The 23876-nt window shown below is 56.7% G+C and overlaps 1 protein-coding gene across 2 annotated transcripts in view; it reads left to right on the plus strand.

Moving 5' to 3' along the window:
- CASZ1 (castor zinc finger 1) overlaps positions 1–23876 on the plus strand; it is a 233970-nt gene that overhangs the window by 90213 nt on the left and 119881 nt on the right. For both annotated transcript variants that reach the window (XM_032201411.1, XM_032201410.1), the window contains one exon: positions 2077–2220. The gene's annotated coding sequence lies outside the window, so the exon portion shown is untranslated. The remainder of the gene's footprint in view (positions 1–2076; positions 2221–23876) is intronic.

Consider the following 23876-nt stretch of genomic DNA (forward strand, 5'->3'; position numbering starts at 1 on the left):
TCCATTTAAATTAAGAGAGGGGAAAAAAAAAAAAGCTTAAGGAAAAAAATACAAAAAAAAAAAAAAAAAAAAAAAAAAACACAACAAAGGAAATTGACTTCCCAAAAATTGCACTAAGCTAACATTTGAGGCCTGGCACAAATCCATCTCAGCCAGGAAACTCCGAATTAACCAGTGCGTTCCCACGCAGCCGGGAGGGCGCGCACGGGCCGGAGCTTTGCACGGCGGGGGCTTGGGGCTGGGACCACCCGACCCGCGTGGGGCACGCAGCAGAAGCTGCCCTCGTGCTCCTCCAGACCACGGCCTCTCGGTGCAGGGCAGCCGCTGCCGGCACCTGAGCAGGGCACCTTGCACCAGGGCTTGCCCCGCGGGCTCTGCGTTGGTGGAGCAGGGACAGGGCGATGCAGCAGGCACCTGCGAGCTGGAGAGCTTCCACCCGGGCTGCAGGCGAGGACGAGGTTGACAATTCTTCATTCCCAGCTTGCGCGTGATGCAGCGAGGCGTAAATCACCGTGCTTGACGCTGTGGGTTCGGGTCGGGTTAGAGGGGAAGGCAGGGAAGCGCCGGCCAGGCCGGGGGGCAGCGCTAGGGCTGGGAGAGCCCCAGGGGTCACGGGGAGAGGCCGGGGCAGAAATAGCGCCCGGTGCCGCGGGTCAGAGGTGGCCGGAGCTGGCAGGGCTGCGGGAGGCTTGCAAAACACCTGCTGAGTGCTCCTCGCCTCGGCACGATGCCGGCGGTGCCGCGTGTCTGCCAGGGCTCGTTTCGCTCTCAGGTTTGGGAAGGGAAAGGGCCGGGCCCCGGGCACGCTGCGCGGGGAGCTGCGGGCACGGCGGGGCTGCCGGCCCCTTCTGCCCTGAGCCTGCACGGCTTTGGGTGCTGCAGGCACAGGGCTTCGTGTCGGGGCCGTGATAGCATCTGAGTGCAGGCGCTGGGGGAGGTAGGGATGTGTTAAGGCTGAAAATATTTACAGGTTTTGAAGTTGAAACGCAAACAGGAAAAGCCCTTTAAAAAGTGAGTGTAGTGGATATTCAAAACAGGGATTGCCATGGAAACGCCACAATATTTGCTTAAATTGACACAAAGGTTGCTGGTTGCAGGGTTCTGACTTCTTTGGCTCCATTTTCTTTGGCCCGGCACCTATCACAAATTGATCTCAACAACCCTCTTTTGTTTTGCTTCTTTTATTTTTGTCTGATGGAAGCTTAAAAAAAAAAAACACGCGCCACCGCCACCAAAACCCTCCCGTGTTCAGCTCCCACCTCCCAGAAGAGTCCGAAGCTTCCGAGCTTCTGTCAAATGTTGGAGCTGGGACGTGGTTTAATTTTGTAAGTAAGGTAAAAGTTCTTGTTCTCTTAATCTCTGCATTTATCCATTTCCTGCGTTGGAGGAAATGGAAGGGAATTGTCTGAACTGTCCAGGGAGCACGGGGAGAAGGGTGAAACCTGTAGCAGAGGTGGAAGCGTGCGTCCAAGGAGAGCGTGAATGGGGAATTGGGACTGGTGCGGGCCAGCTCGTGGCCCAAAATGTGTGAGGTTTAGTTCTGGTTCCCAAAGCTGCCTCGCATTTGCCAAGCTACCTCTGACAAGCGGCTTAATTACCGTGTGCCTCGTTAAACTGGAAATAAGGGCTCCTCCTTTGGTGTGGTCGTGTTTGTACCGTGTTCGGGGGGCTGATGGCAGAGCTCTGTGCTCCCCGTGGCTGTGACACCAAGCAGGGACGGTGTCGCGGCCCCACGTGCGCCCGGCGGGCGCGGGGGGAAGCTGCTCAGTAAGTGGCTTAGTGCTGCTGCTGCTGCTGCCCGACCTGGATTTCTGGCTGCCTGGGGAAAGTCGGAGCCTGCGGCCCACCGGGCGGGCACCTGGGGGTTGTGCCGTGACCCCTGAGCTGCCAGCAAAAGGGCAGCGGGACGCGGGGCGCGTGGGGCAGGGGGAGCGGTGCCGTGCCCTGCTGGCCGTGTGTGACCCGGGGCTGAGGTCCGTGGGAGGCTGTGGCATTCGGCGTCACCGCTCGTGATTCACCTGAGCTCTTGTGCTGCTCGGCAGGGAATGTTCACTTCCTTTCTGCACCTCTCCTCAGGGCAAAGAGACTTCACCAAGTGAAGGGAAGCCATCAAAGTCGCCCCGTCTTCTGCTGAGACCGGCTCCAAAACAAAGACCCTGACCCCTCTCCCGGCTTTGTACACTGGAATGGACCTTGAAGCCTGTGACTTCTCAATGCAAGGTACGGGCTTCATTCTGTGATCAGCTTTGAAGTAGTGGGGTGGTTTTTGCTCTCCAGAGCCTCCACTCAGATCCCTGGGGCCTATAAAGTTTAGAAGAAGTACTGAAAATCAGTGTTTGGGTCACAGATGCATGACGGGGTCTTGGTTTGTCATGGGCTGGCTCACGAGCAGCCCCTGGCCTTGCTGCCCATCTCTGCCCGGACAGAGGCACCCCCTGACCCAGCAAAATGCTGGTTTGAATAACTGCCGGCCGTAGCCAGCTTCTTCCAAATGAGCTGGTGTGCAGTGTTAACAATTAGCTCAGTGGTGTGCCAGAACAGGCTGGCACGGGAGTCCCCCGGGTAAGTATTGTGTGGGATGGTTTCTGATTGACTCGTCTCGCAGCAGAAGAGGAGTTTGAGAATGTCTGTGGTCACGGTGGGAAACTCAAAAGGGTTGTGTGGGGGTGGGACTCTGTGTTTCTAAAAGCCATTTTACTTTCTTCACTGCTTGGCTCCCGTCAACTGCTCCTCTACAAAGAAAGGTAGGGCAAAACATGGCCTGGAAGAAAGCAGCTGTGGGATAACATCGGGGATAACGCGTTTCTTTCCAGTGCTTTGAGGGTTTGGGAGGTACCCGGTGGCACTGCCATGCTGCTCCAGGTGGAAGGGGCTGAGGATCCTGGCTGTGTGTGATGTTAGGGCTGATCTAGATGATCTTTAAGGTCCCTTCCAACCCAAACCGTTCAACGTTTCTGTGATCTGCAGGGGTGGAGGTTTTATTAGGGGGGTACCTGCGTACTGTGATGGCACCGCTAAAGGACGATGGTGCCTCAAAGAAGATCAGCAACCCCAAGTGCCTGTGGGGATTGTTTATCACCGTGTTCCCCTGGTTTTGCTGCTGTGCCATAAATGGTACCTGGGCTATGCCGTGGTGAGTCACAAACACGGCTGAGACCTGGGCTGCGAGGAGCAGGGCGGAGGAGCTGCGTTGGCTCAGAGGGGAGAAGTCCCGGAGCGAAGATGTAGCTCTGGGGCTTCTCTGGCAGCTCTCCCCGGCCGTGTGCGACATGGGGGAATTTACTCATGTTCCAAACGTCCTACCAGAAAGAGCAACAGCCGTGATCCTCTAAGGCTCAGCAGGGCTTAGCGCTTGCCACGTGTTCAGAGCCTACAGAAGCGAGTGCTTTCAGCAAACCTGCCAGTAAATAAAGCGTGCCTCAGGAAGGGATACGGGTGAGCTGTGCCTTTCCACACCTTCCTCGTGCTGAAACTCCTCCAGGGTCTGGCATGCTTTATTTGGACAGCTTGGTTTTGAACTATTAATGTAGGGAACTCTGGCTTTTATCCCTCTGTAAGCCACTCTAGTGCCTGTGTCCCCTTTTAGAGCAGTGGCATGCGCCCTCCCCAGCCTCCAGAGGTGAGAGAGCTTCCCAAATCGGAGCTCTGCCCAAGGGGATGGGGTGCTGGACCACGGCGAGCCTTGATGGCTTTATGAAACAAGATATAATTTTCCAGGTTGGCTGCAGCAGGTGAGTTTTCCATCATACACTGTTATGTGCCTCTCCAGAGAGGCCCCGCATCCAGGGGGAAGAACTGCTGAGGAAGTTGCTGCATGGGCTCAGGGTCTGTTGACCTTTTCGCTGCTTTCTGCTGGGATAGCTCCTGCTATTGAAAGCCCTGTGCGTCCGTCTGGCGTGGGCAGCACCTCTGGGACAGGAGGTTTGGGAAGGAGACTGGCGCATCAGAAATTCCTTATGTGAACCTTAAGATTTGGGTTCTTGTGGATCAGTAATCCCTTGGGATGTTTGCCTTCTCCTAGTAGCTCCTGGGCGCTCTGTCTGTGCGCACTTGGGTCCTTCAGGGGCTGGGCACAGAAGCTCATTAGAGACAACAGAAATATTTCCCTGAACTCCAGCTGTTTTCCGAGGTTCCCCTGCTTCTGCAGGCATCACTCCAGTGAAGGGAGATGCGTTTAGCCTTTCAGGCATGTGGCTTTGTGATCGTTCGTGCTCTGGACCAGAAATCCCTGTGCTCCAGTCTTCAGCCCCGGAGCAAGCTGTATGGCTTCTACTTTCAAAACAAGCTCAATTTACTTTGGGCTACAGAGGCTGCTTGCACGTTCTCCAGAGCCCATCCCTAGGCTGTGCTTGCTGTTTCACTTTCTGTTTATAAGCACACAGTGCTCAGTCCTACAGCTGTAGGGGTTGGAGGGCTTTTCTTCTTGAGCTGATGAAGGGTAGCCTTTTAGGCTGGAAAAAAATGTAGACAAGTACGTGGAAAAGTGATTAGAAATACCTGCTTTATCTCTCTTTGAATTTGCAAAACGTTTCCCTGCGCTTCAACCCTACAGTAAGCCTAAATTTGGGGGTTAGCTTGGGCTTGGGTGTTGGGCTGGGAGGGGGGAGCTGTGCTGGGGAGCAGGGAGCAGCCTTGCAAAATCCTTGTGGAAACTTACCCGCCTGCGTACGAAATCAGCTCGCCTGCCTTTGCCAGGAGGAGTTTAGCTGGCCCATTACAATATCCATCTCTTTATGTATTACTCGTTCTGTGAGAGAAAACTTTCCCAGGCGGTTACAAAACTCAGTCTAGACTGCAACGTGTGGCACCTGGCGGTGCCGCGCCACATGCCTGGATCTGAGCGCAGCGCCTGCCCGGGCACCCTGCTGGGGCTCCCAGCACCCACCTGCATCGTGGCGAGGGCTTTCCACTCGCAGCACGCTCGGTGCAGAGAGCTCTGGCCCCGCTCCTGCCCGTGCTGGTGTGAACGGGGCTCTGCCCTGCCCGCTCACGGAGCCAGGCAGGTATTTTTGGGGTGCCTGTGCTCAGCCCGGCGGTGCCCGTGCAGAGCGCATCCAGCGGAGCAGAGGAGAGGGAGGATGCTAAAAGCCTGCCTGGGATAAGAGCGGGGTTGTCACATCCATCTGCTCAGGCCCTGACGAGCAGCTGATCCATATTGTTAACATATTGCCTGCCATATGGGCTAGCTCAGCTCTCCAGGAACGCTTGGGAGACCTGACCTCTAGTGTGACAAGACGTGAGCGTGAAGGACGGGTTGACAACAGCCCTTGGGTCTCGGAGTGTGAAACCGTGTCCCAGCCGCTTCCGCCGCCCTTCCCCGCGTCTCTCTTCCCTCTCTTCTCTCTCCGAGGGTTTTCTCCTCCCTCCCCTGTTTTCCGCATCCCTGGTCTGCGCTAGATCAATGACCTTCACTCCTAACCAGACTGGACAGTTCTGACTCCCTCCCCCGGGCCTTCGATCAGATGTTTGGTTGGCGGCTGTGGAAAGCTGAACGGGGGAAGTGGAAGGCAGGGAAGGAGCATCGTGTGCTTGGCAGGTCCTGTCCTCACCCTGCCTGCTCCGGGAGCGGGACAGGGGCCTGATCCTGTAGGGTCCTTAGCATGGCTTCATGGGGAGGCTGCTGCAGGCTCTAAATGGAGGGCTGGGACTAGCAGAGGCAGCTACGCAGGGTGAAAAAGCTCAGGGCAGGGCCTGATTTTGCACCCAGAGCCGTCCACACGAGGGGTAGCGGTGCAGAGAGTCCCTGCAGTGAGGGGCTCAGCCGGGCAGGATTCGGCCCCGCTGCCGGAGGAGCCCCGAGGCTCACGTGTGTGGGTACGTGCAGAGGCTTAGCCCTAAAGAAGCCCGGTGCTTAAGCGAGGGCTGGCAGCTGCCTGTCACACAGCAGAGCAGCCTGCTCCAAAACTCGGCTGGAAAAAGGATGTTTGGTGCCAGGGAGATGGGGCCGGGCCCTGGTGCGCTCAGACCTCGCCTTCACCGCCACCATCGGTTCTTCGGGCTCCTGCAGCCGCTGCTGCTGGTGGAGGTGGCTGTCTCTTTCTCAAGGCTTCTGCCTTCACACTTGAGCTTTCTGGAGATTAAATCCTGGCACAAGTTTTGACGCAAACAGTCAGGATTTCAGCCCTGGTTCCTCAGAAGAGGATCGGGACGTTTCTCAATTGTTCTCACCCATCGGCTCAGCCATACCTGCGGGCACGAGGTGGCTTCTAGGCTGCCAAGAGAGGGCTGCCTTCTTTTAAACTGCTGTCCCGTGGAAGGGAGTATCTTCAAAAAGGTGGTGATCTCACCCTGCTGCTCTTCCTAAAGGTTTTAGGCTGGTTTAGGTGCTTTTTCCTTCCCCATCCATCTGCAGTTGCGAGGAGCACTGGCAGTGTTTGTTTGTAGAGGAGCCCACTGAGGTATTGCAAAATAAAAACACGGCGATGAGTCTTGGTTTATTTACTCAAGCTTTGGTGATGTAACAAACCTGATTTTATGCTAATAATGACTCAGAAGCAGAGCTGGGAGGAGAAGCCAGATCTCCTCATTCCTTGAACCATCTGACATGTTTCTTCCTACCCTCACCAGATCCCCCAGCTCTCCCGGGTGGGATGCAGGCACCCCGGTGAAACAGCCAGCTCATAGAAAAGATGATGGGTGCTCTGCCAGGCTGTAGGGCTCCACTGAACATTTAGGAACGTGTCTGGCTGTGTGGGGGACCTCCTGTCCCCCAGCTGTCCAGCAAGAGCCAGCGGGGCGCTGACCCAGCGGGGTTCCTCAAGGAGAACGGGGCTGGAAAGCACTTGGAGCAATCAGTGAGTGGGCACCTGAGTGTTCAAGGGAAATGCATGTTCAAAATGTGGTTCTTGGAAATCTGTTGATAAAACGGGGAAAAAAAAATGTGAGAAATGAACAAATATTGTACCGTGAACGTGATCGGCTCGCTGACGTCTTCCACTGGGGCTCGTTCCAGCGCGGGCGCTCAGCCCACGGGGCGGTGCTGCAGGTGAGGCTTATCTCCTGCTGGAGCTGCATATGGAAAGGCTGTTTTAGCATATTGCCTCTGACAAATTATGTATTAATGCCGGGGCTTTTTGTTGTTGTTGCTGCAGTTATATATTAACCATTAAGAGCCACAGGTAAGCCATCTGCTGATGTAAAGCAGCAGAGCTGCAGTTTCAGCCAGCAGAGGTATCCTGGGTTTTGCCGGGGCAGTTTGCGATCTGCCTCGGTGTCTGTCTTGGGATTCTTGCTGAGTTTGGCTTAGCTGGGCGTTAATAGGATGTACAGGAGAAAAGAGGAGAGGACAAACTAAGGTGAGTTTGAAAGTAAAATGAGCAAACACTATCGCTAGCCTTGTCCTTCCAGAAGTCAAGAGCCGCTCCCCTCCTCCCCCCAGTTATAAGGCTCCCTAACGCCGAGCTTTCTGTGTTTAGGATGTGCAAAGATCACGTTTCAGGTGGCTGTGCCCTGTCGGTGGGAGGGCAGGGGGAGGCACTGTACCTATACCATGGTACAAAACAAAAACCTCACGTAGCTGGTGAGATCCCGGGCTTTGAGGAAAACACCGAGCACTGCAGGGGTGCTGAGTGCCTGGGCTGCACATCCACGCTGTGGCCCTGGCAGAGCTGCCTCCCACCCGTCCCAGCTGCAGGGAGGGCAGGGAGCACCCCAGGACCCCACCACATCGGGCACCCAGGCTTGTTCTTTGAGCCCGGCCGTGCTACCTGTCCTCCCCTTACCCCGTCCTCTTCTCCCTCGTTCCCCAGTGCTGCTTTTTATGGGTTCACAGAAAGGAGAGGAGATTTTTCTTTCCCTCGTTTGCTTCACTCCATCGCTCCCATCTGTCCACCCAGGCCCTCAGTCCCTCGGTTTTTTGGAGTCCTGTGGCTTTGGGCTCTCCGGGATGCTCTTCAGGGCGAGGCTGGTGTGGGCAGGAGGTCTGGCTCACAGGCCAGCGCGCGCAGTGGGGGCAATGTGCCTCTTCAAATTAATCAGTTTTCTCCTCCAGAAATGCTAATGGGGGAAAAGCAATTAAAGCAGCCTGTTTTTTATTAAGTAATCTGTGTTAAGAGCTTGTAATGAAGTTTAGTGCCGTTGTGACTCGATATTTCAGCTTCACCGGTTTGAGTCAAAACAATCCAAAGTGGGAAGGGAGCGAGGAGGTGAGCTGCCCCCCGCTCAGCCTCGCAGGTGGAAAGCTCAGGGACCCCCATCCTCCTCCTGTCTTGCCTGGGGGCTTGAAAACATGCATCCAAGGATGGCTTCCTCTGGTTTAAAACATGTTTGCAAATTGGGGATGACTTTGGTCCCTTACAATATCCTGGCCTCGTTTCTCGGGGTAATTACAAACACCGAGTTTTCCGCGGGGAGCGATGAGCAGAGGAGGAGGGCGCAACAGGAGGTTTGTGTCTGGCCGGGTGCCTCTGAGCAGGCTCCTGAAGCTCTTCCAACACCTGGAGAAGTTTCAGCAGCACAGGGTGAGGGGATGGCATCTGCCAGGGCCTCTGCTCCCTCCGTCGGAGCACCACGTCCCCGTGCCCAGGGCAAACCTGCTGGGTGCGAGCAGCGCTGGAGCCAGCCCCTCTCCTCTTCCTCATCTTCCTCCCATCCCAGGAGAAGGCAGGAGGGGAGGGGGGAAAAAGGGACAGTGTCTCTTTAAACAACTCCATGCCAAGCCTCTGCCGTCCTGTTTTATCTGAAGTCCAACCGCATGTTGTTCCAGGGCCGATCCGCTTTAGCTAATTAATAATCTGACAGGAGCCACCCAAGGGATTAGCTGCTGAGACGAGCTAGACCAAACCCCCAGCAAATGAGCCCCGCGCTCCCCGGGGACTCGGAGGTGACTTTGGGGGGCAGGGGGCTGCACCACGTGCGGGAGGGTGGCGAGGCCCTGAAGGGGATTTATGGCAGCTGGGAGGGCGAAGGGGGAGGCGAGGGGTTGCGATTTATGGGATGTAAACTAATAAATCAGTTAGTTGAGGAGGGGAGAGGGGGAGCGCCAAATTACAGATAAGGCCTTAAAGGAGCAGCGTGGGCTGGTGGCGCTCCTCGGGCAGGGGGTGCCAGGAGGGTCCCTGGGGTGGACCCCTCGTGGCTTCTCAGGACAGAGAAAGAGGGGACTGCAAGGCAAAGGCACGATGGTGCTGGTGGGACCGAGTGGGGGAGAGGTGGAGAGCTGCAGGTTGGTGCCCACGGCTGGTGGCTCGGCTTTTGTGGCGGAGGTGGTGACACCACGGGGAGCTCGAGGCCACCGCTCGGGATCCCAGGGGACAGGGCTCTGGCAGCTGCAGTGCCCCTGGCCTGGAGGGGTAGGCAGGTGTGGGAATCTTGGTGCTCCCGTGCACAAACCCACCTGGGTGGCTTCCAGCCTCGCTCATGACCACGTTGCTGTGGTCCTGCTCACAGCCCTGCGTCCTTCACCTCCTGGTTCCCTGCCTGCTCCACGCGGTTAGTGCAGGGGTGTGCTCGGAGCAGCACGAGCTGCTGTTAGGAGAGCTCTCAAGACAGAAAGCAACATGTTGGCTTCTCCAAACTTCCTTCTTCAGTGACTCTTCAGGCAGTGGCCAGGTTTGGAGTTTCCTCCCGAGGCAGGACTTTGGTTTTGTTCCTGAGGCTGGCACGGGCCCGGGACACACTGAGGGTGTGCGTCGGTGCTGCTGCTCCTCGCTCCAGGAGCCACGTGTCTGCTGGGTGGGGTGGTGGCCATGGGTGTCGTGTTTTCCCCTGCCTCTTGCAGTGAGCACTTCTGCCTCTTGTTTTTCCATACTGGTCTCCTCCAGTGCCATGAAGCCTCTCCTGGGCTGAGGTTGCTCCTGAGCGCGTGCCCAGGCCTCCGCTCTCTCCGGGGGCTGCTCTAATGCACAGGGTGGTGCACAGTGGGGTTTCCAAAAGCCTTCTTAGGCAGATCTGTAATCCCTGCCCCAGCTCGGTGCCAGACACAGCCACAAGCTAATGGAGAGGGACCTGGGCGAGGTCTCCCTGCAGCCCTCTAGCGAGCCTCCAACCCCTCGCCGAAGGCGCAGCTCTCGGCATGGCTCTGGGGGGGACACTCCTTTCTCTCCTCCCTCCCCGCTTCTCCTGCGGCAACCCCAGGGGCGCAGGGCCCCTGCCCATGGCCAGCAGCGAGGCTGTGGATGCGGAGCAGCCCTGGGAGCCGGGCGAGCTCCTCCTGCTGCTCGCCAGCCCGGCCCTGCCAGCAGCTCCGCGGTGGGCGCTGGGGGAACGCCTCTGCTGACGGGGTCCTGAGCTCCTGTGGGAGCTGCCCTGGGGGAGCACAGCACCCAGCACATCGCTCTGCCGGTGGGGCGACTGCATTAAGCAAACCAAACTCATCTGACTTCTTCTTTTACATATCTCCATCTCCAGAGCTATCTCACAGGGTCCCCGGCGCAGGCGGGCTGGGAGCTCGGCGAGCCCGGGGGTGCTGGCCCCCACGGAGCTGTGCTGTGCTGCTGAGCCACCTGGGCTGCTGGAGCGCTCCACAGCCATCAGCAAACCTCTCCCTGCCCTCCTGCTGGTGCTTCGCATCCTCAGCCTCGCTGCTGGGGCTGAGCTGTGCGGGGAGGCTCCTCCGGAGGCTGTGCTGGCAGTCGCGCCGTCGCAGGCTCTCCTGCACACAGCCGCGGTTTGGCCTCCCTCCTGCAACGCTGCCAGTGGCCCACGCTGCCTCCTGACCAACATCATTAGCGCGGGTATTTATATTTCATTAACGACATTAAGCCAAAATGGTATTAAAAGCAACACCAATGATAAATAGCTTATTAATAAACGGGCAATCGGCTGCACCACGCGCAAATTCAAGCCCTTCCCAAACGCGTCTCCTGCCACTAAAACCAGCCGCTTAACTCCTGCCCTCCTGGAGAAAATTGAAGAGGGCTTTAGGGGAGGGGGGGATGCTTTAGGGGTCCCAGCAGGTGTCTGTCATTGATCCTGCTGTCCTGAACCCTCTCTCCCCACGATCGCAGCCCTCTCCCTGCCGTGGGCAGTGCCCGTGGCCCAGCCTCCCTCGGCTGCAGCAGGCGCAGGCTGTCGCTGTGACCTCTGAGGACAGCCAGCCCCGTCCTTACTGTTCCCCGTGTGTTTATCCTAGGGATTAAGAATGTTAAAAATGTGGCTTTTCATGTAAGCTTGTCAATCAGTTTATTTTTATTTTTTTGTTTTTGTTTGCCCCCAACTCATTAGGCTCTGAAATGACTTCCCATGCTCCTGCCCCACCCTAAGTACAAAGGCTCTTTTATTGCTCTTCCTGCTCCTTCTTTCAGCAGTAAATTAATTGCATCAGAAACTTGGATGACTTTGGAGTCGGAGGCCCCTCTCACACCACTTCTGGGTTTCTCGGAGGAGAGGTTCCCCTCGCCAGACGCGGTGCCTGCAATTTCCCAGCGGGGAGGACGTGGCGCAGGGCTTTGCCGTGCTCGCTGCAGCTGTGCAGCACAATTCACTGCCTCCCTTGCACCTGGACACGTGGGTCCCCTGCTCCCTGCTCTGTGGGGTCAGCAGCACGCATATACAGCTCCCAAATACCAGGGCAGCTCTCCAGGTGGTCAGGCTCACCCGTAGTGCTGTGGCCGTGCACCGTGCTGGCTGGGCCTGCAGGTGTAACGCGGTGACCGCGTGCTCTCCCTGCCGAGGGCTGGCTCACCTTTCAGTTTGCGTCGTGCGAGGGCTTTACATGGAAGGCGAGACCTCTGTCCTAGCCTGGCCATGTCTGAATGTCACCTGGCTTGTAGCGTTGGGCTTTGTTTTCTGCACCTACGTTCCTAGCTGTAAGCACAGCGGTGGTCCTGAGGTCAGGATTTGAGGTTTCAGCTGCGATTTTCCTGCCTCCTCCTCCAGTCCTTGGTCCCTCTGTCAGGGGCTGGGCTGGGGAGGGAGCAGAGGATTGCAGAGCAGCCTGGGTTCATCTCCATGACCTGTGCATCTCGTGCTCCTACAAGGAGAGCAACTGAGCTACAAAGGGGGGCGGGCAGGGTGCAGACCAGCAGCCTGGGGCTGCTGCGAGCACCTTTGCTGTCCCCTGGGGATCACCACGCCGACCTTCCCTGCCCAGCAGGAGCTGCTGAGCACCACTGCCTGGGTAAGGGTGATAAAAGGGGATAAAACCGGGCTTCTCCCTTCATCCTTCTCCATTGTGCTCCTTTCCGTGCTTGCTGAAGGATCCCTTTCACATAAACCACCGGTGCCAGCCAGACCTCGGGCTCTTTCTCTCCTGTGAGTAACCAAACCAGGACTCGAGGTCTTGAGTCGTGCGTCTGATGGGGGAAGACTGGTGGTGGAGACTTGGGTGGGAAGCAGCAGCATGACTTCCCCGTCTGCTCAGGCACGTGCTTCGTGGGAAGCCCGTGGTGCTGCTGGGGGGACGGCTCGTGGCTGAGGGCTGTGCCCTGATCCCTGCCTTCAGTCCTGGCTGTGCCGGGGGGTGCCCGGGGCAGCCCCCCCAGGGTCATGCTGCAGGGGCGTGGGGCTGCTCAGCACCCAGCCCCCAAAGCGTCGCGCTCAGCGCCCTTCCCTAGCAGTTTCCCAGCCCCACGAGCTGCCTGCTCCACCGCGGCTCCGCGGCGCGTCTTCCCTTGAAAGGAATTTTAATCAAACTTGACTGAGGAGTTCTGAAAAACACGAGGAAGTAATTAGAAATATGAATTTACAGCCTGCTGGAGTACCTCCCTCTCTTTCCCTCTCGCCGCGTAACGCCTGTGTTTGCCCACGTCTCCTACCGTTACCGGCCTCATTCCTCAAGCCCTCCTCCGCTCCACCACCTCGCTCCAAACCCCACCGGTCAGATTTGTGACCCTCGCCCAGAGGAGACAAGGGGGAGCCAGCTCTGCGGGGAGGCTGCAGCCCTCGCCTTCCCCTGCGAGGCAGCGAGGAGCCAGCAGGACAGTCCCAGGAGGAAGTTGCAGGTTCCCTGAAGGAAATTGGCTGGAACAGCCTCCCTGATTGTCTGTGATTTCCCAGCTAGATAGGCCCCAGGGGAAGGGGTAGGCTGGAGCAGGGTGGAATCAGCCTGGAAACGAGGATGGGCTGGATGCTTCCTCCAGAAGGTGGTGTTTGCTGCTTCACGCTCTTCACGAGGGTCTTTTGGGGTTCTCACATGGGAAACCTTCATCCTGGGAAGGCGCCGAGCTCGGATGAGCCTGGGCTCCATACCCAGCTCCCAGGGCAGGTCACGTACCCGGTGTGGCTCATGGCTCACACTGCAGTGCTGGTGGCTCTGCCCCTGGTTCCCATTTGTGTGTCCTCCTCCTCTGGTCCCACGAGGGCACGCGGTGAGTCCTGGGGTCATCGTACAGCCGGGCGAGCTCTCAGCTCAGTGCTCAGCTCACCCCACGGCTGCGAGCCCTTCGCAGAGCGAGGAGAGCCGCGCGGGTGAGGCTCCAAACCCCGTCCGGGTGCAGGAATTAAGGGGCAAGGTGTGAGTGGTGTGTGGGGGCAGCAGGGAGGCTAAACCACTCCGGCACTGCTCCTCCTCATCTTCATAGTGCTTTCTTCTTAGAGCAGCAGCAGAAACAGCTGGGAGATGGTGGGAGCTGGGGACGTGGCTCTGCTCAGACAGTTGCCAGCCTGCACGGGGATTAGGAAGGGCTCTGAATCCGCGGGCGGAATTTAGCAGAAATGGGCAAATCAGTGGCTTCGTCTGCGTGACCCTTCAGCGGATTAACGACCAAGCTTCTAACCTGTAGCTTTCTTTTCCTTTTTTTGAGGGTTAGGCCCTGGGGGTGATATCTTTTCCTCGGCCCAGAAGGGGCCAGCCACCACGGTGCCCATGTCTCTGCCCGACGCGGGCTTGGGCTGAGAGCCCCCGGGGTGCCTGGCTCCGATCCTCGTTTCCCTGGCAGGGATCTCTTCCTGACAGCAAAAAGAAACCGATCCCAAACGCCGTCCCCAAATCTGCTATCAAAGAGGCTGCTACTGCGGCCTTACCCCGGGCTGTTTGGTAAGAAGGAGAGAAGGGGGAGTATCATAAGTACTCCCTCGGGATCCCCTCTTACACTCTCATTTTCCTGTAACCACTTTGTTTTTTTGGCTAATTAAAGACTCTGAGCAGTTTTCAGCCTGTGGGGTTTCTTTTATTTGGTTCCTTAGCAATTAACTTTTTTTTTACTGAGCAAAGTTTTGACAGAGCTGGGTAGGAGCTGGGGCCCACGTCTTGGATTAAACTTCCAGGTCTGTTCTCCGCAGCCTTGTGAATCCAATCCCTTTCCTGTCCCTTCAGTGGCCCGGTGCTGCTTTCTCATCCTCCGTGGATAGATCTCAGTCCCACCCGCTGCCTTTGTGCTTGCTTCTCAGCCTTCACGTCCCCAAGCCTTTTTGGGGACCCAGGAGCCTTTTTGCCCCATCCTCTGTGGGCAGCGAGCCCCGTTTGCCCCGAGGTGGCTTCCCTCTGTGCAGCAGTTTTCCCAGGACCATCCCATGGGGGAGGAAGAGCCCAACCTGCAGGAGGATCCTTGCCGTGCCCAGGGGTCTCAGGGTGCTCACAGGCTTAGTGCCTTTGTGCCCTTGGGACCCCTGTGCTCCCCCAAGCCCCCCTAGGACATGCAGCCGGTAACCAGCATCGGGTGCGTTTCTTATTCCGAGGGCTGGGGCTTTTTGTTGTTATTTCCCTGCGAGCTGTTCCCTTTGCTGCCCCGCAGCGTGGGCGGCTGCCCCTCTCCACAAGGCGCGTGGGCACTGCAGCACCGCCCCGTCCCGGGGCTGCTTTGCACCCCCTCGCCCCCAGCCCTGCTCCCCGCGGGGAGCGTGCCCACACCAGCACGGTGCGGGGCGGGCGTGCACACCTGCAGCAGGGGTACACACACACAGGCACCAGTAGTGGTGCCGGCACCGCCGTGCCCGCTGCCCTCAGCCCCTGGTTTTGTCCGTCCAGCCGTCCGTCCTTCCGTCCATCAGGTCCTCCACGTGGTCCGCACGAGGCATGGCCGGCAGCGTGCAGGAATCTGTACAAAACTTTTTTAAAATGTTTTTTTTGCTGGTTGCTGCTTAAAAAAAAAAAAAAAAGCAACACCACAAAACGCAGCCCCCCCAGCCCGCCCTGCGTGCGCTACACCAAACTTTGTCATCTGCAGGAGGTGCCCAGCCCCGTCCCCAAGCGCTGGAGGTCTGAGACAGTTGGAGTGCAGGAGGGAGAACAACCGTGGTTTCCAAGGACTGATTAGATGGCATGCCAAGTGTATTAAATTTTGCAGACATTTTAACAGCAATATGCTAGATAGTTGGGTGTCCCCTGAGGCTGCTGGATTTTTTATATCCTTCACAGAAGGTCAAAGCCCTCTCCTGCCTGCCCCCTCCCTCTCTCTCTGCTGTCTCTCGCTCTCCCTTTCTCTCCCGTTCCGTGTCCCTTTCTCTCTCTGCCACCATCCCTCTTTCCCTTTCTCTCTCTCTTTTTTTTTTTTTTCTGCACTTTCTCCTTCTCTTCTGCTCTGTGCATGTGAAATAAAAGATCAGGCATTTGCGAGTTCCCTGGTGAGTGGAAACTCATGCGCTCCCTGTGGTCTCCCGGCACAGAGATGTGTGTGCTGGGGCTTTCCCCTCTCTTTTCTGCACTTTGTTTTGGGGAAAATATGTTTTCCTCCCTTCACTCCCCCAACATCAGTGTTCTCTCCCCCCCCTCCTTTTTTATTTTTTTATTTTTTTATTATTTTTATAGAAAAAAAGGCAGGAAAAGAATCCATCTGGCATATGAATAATTGAAATGGCTCAACTCTGTTCCTGTTGCTGTTGTTTGCTCTCAGTTCCTCCTCCCCCGCCCCAGCCCCAGCATCCCCCCCGGGGCTGGGAGTCGAGGTGAGGCCGGATGGATCCCCGCGGGAGGAGCAGGGGGCAGCAGGAGCTGGTGGCTGCCCCGGCCCTGGGGAGGGCGGGTGGCCACGCTGCGAGCTGGGGGTGCTCGTGCCGGTGCCCGTGTGGGTGCCACCCCCCCTGCCCACCCCAGGACCCGTTCCCCACGCCACCCATGGCACTGCCGGCCCCACGGGGCTGCCTGGGGGCAGAACAGGCCCCTCCTGAGCGTGTGGGGCTGTGCCCTCGGCATCTTCCTCTCTGCCTGCTCCCTCCTCTGCCTCGCGCGTCTCCTGGCCGCTCTGGTCCCCACCGTGCCACAGCTCTGCAGGACGGGGCCTTCTTCACTGGGATGTTCTGCAGCTCCCTGCTGCTGCTGTGCAGGGCCAGTGCCATCAGCATGGGGCATCCCGTGTCCGTCTGTCTGTCCCAGCTGTAGGGCCGGGCTGTGTATGGGGTGCCAGCAGGGTGAGACACCTTGCACCTCGCTCCCCGTAGGGTGGGCGCTCTGAGTGATGCTATGGGGCAAAACTGTCAGCAGCCTAAAAGAGCACACTCCTTCCTTCTTTCCTTCCTCCCTCCCTTCTTCCCTCCCTTCTTTCTTCCCATCCTTCCTCCCTTCCTCCCATCCTTCCATCCCCCACGGAGCACTCGGGTTCCCTGTGTGGCCCCCCGGTGCCAGCCCCGCCGCCCGCCCTGCGCCCGGCACCCAGCGCAGTGCCCGCTGCCTCTTCCAAACCGTTCCGAGTGAAAGCAGAGACCTTCAGCACATTCATTCTGGATGAAGACAGGTCTCCAGATGACAGCCTGATCCATCTCCCTCCCCACAAGGCAACTTCCATCCTGCTCCCTACCTCCCCCTGCACACACTCTCCTTCCCCTCTGTCCGTCCGTCCGTCTGGCATCTCCCCCAGCCCGACGCGGGGGCCGGACCTTCAGACACCCCCCTGGAGCTGGAGGTGGCAGGCTGCCTCCGACGGGTTGTGTGTTTTGCAGAACGTCTTTGCTGTGTGCATTTGCGATGATACTTGGCAGGCGTCGGTGCGCGTGGTGTGTTTTTGGGGGATGTTTGTGTATTGTTGGGGAGGAGTTTATATTTAGGCTCTGTTTTTTGTGGTTTGGGCAGGTAATGTGTGTGCGGGTGAGCTGTGTGTGTTTATCGAGCTGTGTGTGTGTGTTTTCGGGCTGTCTGGGTGTTTGTTGTGTGGGCACATGCCTGCAGAGCGTGTGGATGGAGACGTGGGGATGTTTTCTCTTGTGTGGGGCCGCTGTAGGAGTTTGGGCTCGACTCCTGAGGGGTTTGTGTGCGCTCCGGGATACGCACCCCACGTGTTACCTACCGCTCTCGTGGGCAGCGTTTGTGATGTTTACTAATTTGATTAATTCTGGTGTTTGGAGGGATGGGTTTTGGTGAGTCTGGAGCGTGCTTGGAAGGTGTTTTTGTGAGTGTGCGCTCACGGAGGGCAGGAAAGGAGGCGAGGAGGGAAACCTGCTGCAAAATGCAGAGTTGGGAGCGCCTCGTCGATACCGTCACTGGTGGGCTTTGGAGGGCAGGAGAAATCATGCGAGCAGGCAGATAGTTCCTCCTTCCTTTTTCTTTCCCTTTATTTTTATTTTTTTGAATCTTTTATAGATCTAGGAAAAAGCAGAAGTATTTCGGATGGAATTCAAATCAGGGTCATTTAAATATAAGTAGATACACAGGTCTTTTTGTATAAAGACTCCTACACATGATAAAAAAGTTGCATGTAAAATCTTTGGTAACCCAGCACTTGGTACAAATAATGAGATATTTATATCTAATAAAACTGGTTTGATGGGGAAATCATTCTCTTCTCTGCGCATTTCCATTTGAAGACAAGTTTCGGTGCTGGGGTTTGTTTTTTTTCTGACAATAAAACCAAGGGTTTGGCACCAACAAAACATAACTCCCCGTAAATATCTAAATATCTGCTCTCTGCCATAAACACTCGGAGATCTGCCCCGTCACGTCCGAGGAGCCTGCGTATGCGCTCGGGGCTTTTCATGTTGCTCGCAGCGCGCTTTGCGGAGAGCCGAGACCCGCAGTGCGCCGCGGGCAGGCAGGGCGACTGCTGGCACCAGCACAAAGCCACCCGCCCCGTGGCCCCGAGGGGCTCCTGCACACCCCGGGGCTCCATCACTGAGGGCATCCCGAGCCCCTGGTGTGCCTCAGGGGGGCACAGGGCTGGGGACGCACCGGTACCAGTGCCCCATGGCCAGCCTGGTGCGAGGGGATCTGTTGGCGCCGCGCCTGGAGGTGGCAGGTCCCCGGTGGCTCCTTGCTGCCCAGGACAGATGAGGACGGCCGTCGTGGTGGGGCTGCCACCAGGTCATGCTGCTGAAGGGGACGCCTTTGAGATCTGGCAGCCCCGTTGGCAGGGCAGTGCCCGGTCAGTTTGATTTTTTTCCCCCGTTCTCAGCCAGGAAGAAGTGTGTCACGCAGCCAGTTGCTGGTCCTGGTTATCGACTGCCGTTAACACAGCTCTCACTTGGAAATGCTGCGCTGCGGGCGGCTGCAAGGGCATCCAGCAAGGAGCTGAAGGGTACGGGATGGGATTCACATCCATGCCCCAGCCATGGATATCCCGGGGTAGCCAAACCGCTGTCCTGGGGCTCCTTTGGTCTCCACGTGCCTGTCCCGGTGCCTTGTGCAGGAGGAATTGGCAGGGAGAAACCCCGGGGCTGGTGGCCCTCGTTGTGTTTTACATCCTGTTGGGTTAAACAAAGGCAGGAGCTCAGATTCTGTGCCGTTCTGAGCCTCGAACTGACATTAAATGGCAGCCGTAAGCAAAACGTTGGCGCGTGCGGCAAGTTTTCACTTAGCAAGCATCCAAGTGAAGTGCTCCAAGAAAGCCAGGCTTGCTTTTTTCTGGGTGGATTCATGCAAAGTTGGACCGCTGCTCCATGGAGGCTGCTCATCCCAACAAGTTTTGGTAAAAACACGGTTCTGTTTGAGTGGGAAGCTTTGTGTTCAGTCTATTCTACAGAGGGTGACTCACAGTTTGTATTCTGTTAGACTTTGACAGCGTTACCAACATAACGTAACGTTGCATCTGTTGATTTGGGGAGGTTTGTGTTCATTTAACTAAGCTGAGCGTTTTTGCCAAGGCTGGAAAGCCAAAGGCAGAGACCGGAGATGCTGCAGGGAGGCTCGGAGGCCCCACGGTGCCGGAGCCCCAAACTTTCAGTGCAGCTCCCCCAGGCCCCGGCAGGATTTGTCCCCTCCATGTCCTCGTGGTGATGCCCACATCACTCCCCGGTGCTTTATCCCCACCACCACTCAGAAAAGTGCCACCAGCCTGTGACAAAATCCTTCTGGACGTGACGGGCTTCGCTCCACGCCGGGGTTATCCTGCTGGAGGTGTGGGGGAGATGGGGAGCACGACCAGGGCCCTTCCATCAGCTTTAATAGCGCCTTAAAAAAAAATAAAAAAACAGCAGAAATTAATTCACAGTCCTCCCCGAAGAGGAACAAGATCTTAGTAATTGGCACCTGGAAATGTCACTCAGATTTCCCCTCCTTGTCTCCAGCACTTTGATGGCGTGTTTGCTGCTGGATGTGACTTTAACAAAAAAGTTAAAAAAAAAAAATTAAAAAATAAATAAAATAAATTTAAAAAAGCCCTTCCTTCATGCATATGGAGTTTTTTGGAAAAAAAAAAAAAAAAAGGTATTTTAATGCTTTCTATTAAATTGGGACTAAAAGTGGTGTCTTAATTTGCATTCATTAGCATATTTGCATATAGATCACTGAAATGGTGGAAGAGGAGAAGAGCCTATAAATGAAAATTCTTTTAAAGGCGCAGGCAGCCTTTTAGGTACTTTCAGCCTCTCTCCCCTTCGCCAACCTCTCCTTGACCTCCGGCTGGGGGGCGTTCGCCACGGGGCTGGAGGCTGCACGGGGTGGCCGGGGCTCCTGGGTATTGGGGCTCCTGGTGGCCAGGTTTGGGATTTGGGGCCTGCGGCCAGCTCCGGGGCAGCGAGGAGAGGCTGAGGGTGGAGAGGCTGCAGGAGGGGAGCTGAGGGTCCCCATGCCTGAGGTTTCCAAACCTCCTCGTTCATCTCCTTCTCTGCCAGGGGCCTCCTGCCTGAGGAGCTCAGAGCGTGTGGGTGGCGATGGGGGCGAGAGGAGGGCTGGGCCACGCGAGTCCAGTGTGGTTTTTAGGGGGTTGCCTGGCTGGATAGGTGGAAAAGATGCTCTCGCAGCTCAGCTCTGTCCTCCAGATCTGTCACCGGGCTTTAATTCCTCTGCTCTGCTCTCGCATGCTTTCTGTGTAGTCTCTCCTGCAAAAAAAAAAAAAAAATCTTTTTTACATCATAAAACAGGGGGAAAAGCGTTTGTAATTCTCCCCAGGCTTTGCACTGATTTGTTTGTGGTCGGTTATAATAATAAGAGGCACAGTTATTCTCTTTTTTTTTTTTTTTTTTTTTTTAATAAATTGCCCTGTGATGCGAGGTGCCGTGCAGCTCCAGACCTTCACCCTCCGGTTCTTGCCTGGCGTGCCGCGCTGCCGGGCTCCAAGGAGCAGTTCGAGAGGCTCCCGGGTGCTCATTGCAGCCCGCGGGCGGCTGCGGGTTCCCCCAGAGATGGGGCAGCTCCTTCCAGGCCAGGACTGGAGCACGGAGATGGATCAGTGAGGAGGAACACCCCTTCCTGGGGAGCTGAGATGGGGATGGAGAGGGGAGCAGCAGCACCCAGCGGGGTGTGACGTGCCCAAGGTCACGGAACAGGTCGGAAACGGAGCGTGGAAGAGCTCTGCCCTGACACGGAGCCGTGCTGCAGGCAGGCTGGAGTGTGTCTGAGGCGAGTTCCCCGGCATTCAGGAGAAATTCAGGCAAAGGCAGCAAGATAAAAACGGCGACTGAGGCTGCAGCTGGCGCTGAGCCGGGCTGATCCTGGGTAATCAGATTGCCGGCCGTGTCCGGGAGATGATTTGGCCGGGCACGAGCGTGCCAGCGCCGCGCTGGGCGCAGGGCTCCCCGCTCCCCAAATGTGCCCCGGTGATAAAGCGGGGAGAAAATGGGATGAGGGAGTTCAGCTGGGGTGGGAAACCGAGTGTCTGAGGAAGGGAAGGAGAGGGATCGGTGCCCCAGTGGGGTTCAGCTCCGTCCCTAATGTGGGATTTGGGTAAACACCGGGCAGCCCCAGCATCCCATGGACACGGCACGGGGAGAGAGGCTCCTGCCCACGCTCTGCTGTGGTTCCCCGGCCCACACGGAGCTGAATGGGCTGGAAACGGGGAGGGCTGGGGCCGGGGGAGCCGGCGCTGCACCGCTAATGAAAATCGGAAACCGATGGCACAGCGCAAGGTGCCCAGGCAGCAGGTTGTGGAAATGAGGAGGGGAAGGGGGAGGGGGCGGGGGGCTAATGGAAGCTTCTGCGAAGCGGATGTCGTATTGATTGCTGTGTGTCTATATTTATATATTATCAAGTATATAAACTTCAGCAGATGTATGGCGCATAGATAAATAAAATGCATGCTGAAAAATTAATGAAATGTACATGCAAATCCACCGCCATCGATCACACCGGCTGCCAGGACCAGAGGGCTTTTTACTTTTAGGCTTTTTCCTTCCTTTCTTTCATATGCTCTCCCTCCTTCCCCTCTGAAAAAAAAAAGAAAAAGAAAAGAAAAAAAAAAAAAACACCACTTGAGAAATTCCTCAGCCTGGGCCCAGCTGAAACGTGGCGGGGGCTCATGAGAGCCGCGGGGTCTTGGAGGCGAGGGGAGGCAGCGGGGCTGGGGCAGGGCATTGCTTTGCCATGGGCAGCGAGGGCAGGGGTCTGGTGGGTGTAGGAGAAGTAAGAAATGCTTTTAGAAGTGGGAGGGATCAGTCCTGTGCCCACCACCAGCCGCTCCTCTGGCGGTGGCGGGCAGGAGGCTCCATCCAGGGCTGTGCTGGGAGGAACCAGCAGCGTGAGGTTCGGGCCTCTGCGAGGTTTGTCACTGAGTGCTGCAGGAGCAACGTGTAGGGAGAGCTTCTGGGGTGGTTTTCCATCAAGGACAGCAGGTTTCTGAGGAGCTAAACGCGGGGATCTCCCTTCGCATCGGGACGAACCCAGTCCTGCAGGGCTTGGAGGAGCACGGTGCCGGGCGGGCGGCTGGCCCGGCTCCTGCCACGTTAATCCCCAAGCTGCAGGTATGTCCTGTCTGCTCCTCACAGCCCTCCTTGGGTTTTTCCTCACCCAGCGAGGCAGCTGGAGGCAGGAATCAGAGGGCTCTGTGTGCAGGGTTTGGCTCCCTGTGCTCTCCCTGCCCTTCCAGGGACACTTGCGCGTCTCCGATCCCCGCGGAGGAGCGGCTGGAGCTGGGCACTTCCCGACAGCCTTTCTGCCTGGTTTGTCCTTAGGTGCCGTCCACCTGAACGGCAGCTGGACGTTGCTGCTCTCCCTTCCCCTGCTGCTGTGTCCTTGTGCCCTTTATGCTTTCCTTTTTTACCCCCTGATTTCAGCCCCTGGGTTGAGCCGCCGCTGTCCGTGCTGCCTGCAGGTGGGAGCACCAGAGCCCACCTCCCTCCCACCGTGGGTGCTGCCAGGGAGGAATTTCCTCCCCTCGGCAGCCCTCGCTTCATGCTGGTGCCACAAACCAGGCGAGGAAGCCGAGGTTCCTCCTCCCAGAGCCCTCCTCACCCCGCAGAGGAGCAGGGACACGAGCCCGGCACCTCCACGACGGCACAGGACGGGACCCCCGGCCCCATCCCTGCTCCCTCCCGGAGCCAGGCAGGCCGGAGCTGGCAATTAAAAAGCGAAGGCAGCCCCACGAAGAGGAGCAGCGAGGCAGGGCGGATTTTTCTTTGACACTTTTCCATTCCCCCCCCTGCTCCGTCTTCTCCCGGTGTTTCCAGGAGACTCTCTCGTCGGCTCAGAAAGCTGCGTAGGCCCATGGCGGCTCAACCTTTCCCTCTCCCCGAGCCCCGGTCTAATCAACCCCTATAATTTATGCAGAAAATATGATTTATATTTAATTTCACCACACTTGCATTGTTAATTTGAGATGTAATTAACCCGTCGCTATGACAACTAATTTCGTGATGCCGTAAATTACCGCCGTCTTTTCATCAAAATTCAGTTACTTTGGCTCCTGTGTGCAATGTACTGATGCAATTAGGTTGCTAAGGGCAACCCAAAAGTGTTCAATTTCTTTTGTGTATCTGCAGTGGGGTAGAAGCTCTGGTGTGCTATCCCAAAGTCCTGTTTTCTTTGCTAAAGAGCAGGGCAGACGAGTCCGTGGAGGAATGCGCGCGGGGGAGACGGAGCGGAAGAGTGTCCTGCGCCGGGGCTTCCCCGCGCCAGCCTCCCCGCCGGGCACTGCTCCTCTCGTCTGAGCCCAGCCGAGCTCCTGCTCCTCTGCCCTGCTCCCTCCCGAGCTTTCCTCCTCCACGGCTTGGGGAGCGAGCGGGCAGCGAGCTTTCGGCGCCGCTTTGATGCCAAGCCCCGGCGGCGAGGCTGGGTCCTTCCCAAAGAGTTTGTGTCCCTCCGAATCCGTGTGCGCGCGCGGAGGGAACTTGTTTATATAGATCTTCCCCCCCCTTCTTTATTTAAAACAAAAACCCTCTGTGTTGCTTTTGTCACGTTAATTCCCATTTTGCCAACACCAGGGGCCCAGGCAGACGAGTTACCAAGGAACACAAAATTTTAATTAGTGTATTTTAATCATTCAGGCTTTCCGAGCTAATCCACATACCCTAGAGAATTCCCGAGATGCAGCACTGCTCTGCTTTACCATTTATTGTTGAGTCTATTATAATTACTGTTAGCAGGTGGGGACTGGGAGATGTTTATTATGAGTTTTTCATCTTTAGTATAATTACCGAAAAAAAACAAAATAAAAAGATGTCGGTGCATTTTGTTTTCCTAGAGTTTTTTTTTTTTTGGGGGGGGGCATTTTTATTTTGTTTGTTTTCTTTTTTTCTTTTTTTCTTTTTGGGTATTTTTCCTGCTCTTTGCAGGCAGGTGCTCACCAATTAGTGCCTCTTTCTCTCTGTTTGTTTTGCTGAGCACTGCCTCACCTTTACTTTTTGGGGAAGGAAGCTGGAAGCCCGCGGCTCCCAGACGGAGCGAGTTCACTTCATTTTGGGCAGGAGATTAACCGAGACAG

Source organism: Aythya fuligula, chromosome 21, assembly GCF_009819795.1.
Source record: "Aythya fuligula isolate bAytFul2 chromosome 21, bAytFul2.pri, whole genome shotgun sequence".
Lineage (NCBI taxonomy): Eukaryota > Metazoa > Chordata > Aves > Anseriformes > Anatidae > Aythya > Aythya fuligula.